The 1,409-nt window shown below is 35.3% G+C and overlaps 1 protein-coding gene across 2 annotated transcripts in view; it reads left to right on the top strand.

Annotated features, from left to right (window-relative positions):
• The window catches only part of LOC106882309 (ribonuclease P protein subunit p29), a 14,344-nt gene that overhangs the window by 1,465 nt on the left and 11,470 nt on the right, over positions 1–1,409 (top strand). The window lies entirely within an intron of this gene.

Raw genomic sequence — 1,409 nt, forward strand, 5'->3', positions numbered from 1 at the left:
AAGGAGCAAGTCAGTTAGGGTTAGGGAAAACGAACACACGTGTGTTGCCTCTCTGCAAAATGTCAGAAGTAATGGAGATTAAATACGCTTTACACCGCTTAAACTGCCAAAGGAGTAAGTGTAAACAGCTGAATACTTGTCACTGATTGGTTGAAATTATCGAAATAAGACAATTTTTTACATGAAATAAATTCGAATACAAAAATTTTTTTCTGTTCTATAACACAAAATAGATAAGTATATGAAGTTCGAAAGTCTTTCGGTACCAAAAACACTACATAAAACATAAATGAAAACTGGTGCCCCCGTTTTGAACAAGATCCCAGCCATTGACCATCATATCTGAATTTCAGGTATGTCATCATCATCTTCATCATTTAACGTCCGTCTTCCACGCTGGCATGGGTTGGACGGTTTGACTAAAAACTGGTAAGCTGAGGAGCTGCACCAGGTTCCAATCTGATTTGGCATGGTTTCTACAGCTACATTCTTTTAATAATTGATGCCTCATGATGGGTGTATACTGGTGCTCTCCTTTATTTATATTAAATGTTGAGCTGTCACATTATTTGTTGAGTAAAGTGTTTGGTGTACACCTCTGTTATCTTTACTTCTTACCACAGTTTATTCAACAACCAAACTGAGTCACAGAGCACTTACCCCTCCTATGATACATCAGTTAAAATAAAAACAGAACATAGGCGTTGGGTTGGCTGCTTCCCAACCGCATGGTTCTCGGTTAAGTTTTACTGCATGGCATCTTGGGCAAGTGTCTTCTATAGCCTCCAGATCAACCAAAGCCTTGTGAGTAAATTTAGTAGGCAATAACTGAAAGAATCCCATCGAGCTTCCACGTGGTTGCACATAGTGCTAGAAATTGCTACATTCTATTTGAATTACACCCTAGCATCTTAAACAAGGAAGAACACATTGGATAATGCAGCCCCAGTTATTTACAATTATCACACGATGTCAAGACAAGAAGACACAAATACTCAGACACATATATATATATATATATTTAATTAATAAATTCAATAATGGGATAAAAATCTTTTACATGAATTTTATCAGGAAGCTAGTGTGTAAAAAATTCATAAGGGGGAAAAAAACCCATCATTTTTTTATTCCCAAGAATATAATTATTCATTTATATTTATATAAGGGCATTACTACAGAATAATGCCACACACTAGACTTCCCAAATAAACACATATAAAAATAAAAATATGTCTGTACCGTACTATACTGATGAGCGAAAGCTAGATTTTATTCTGGTAATTGTGAAATCGTCCGAAATATAGTTGAGTTCATTTTTTTTAAGAGTTGCTTTTCCTCGCATTTGGTAAAATATGTGTTTACTTGGGAAGTCTAGTGTGTGGCATTATTCTGTAGTAATGCCCATATAT

Source organism: Octopus bimaculoides, chromosome 1 (assembly GCF_001194135.2).
Source record: "Octopus bimaculoides isolate UCB-OBI-ISO-001 chromosome 1, ASM119413v2, whole genome shotgun sequence".
Lineage (NCBI taxonomy): Eukaryota > Metazoa > Mollusca > Cephalopoda > Octopoda > Octopodidae > Octopus > Octopus bimaculoides.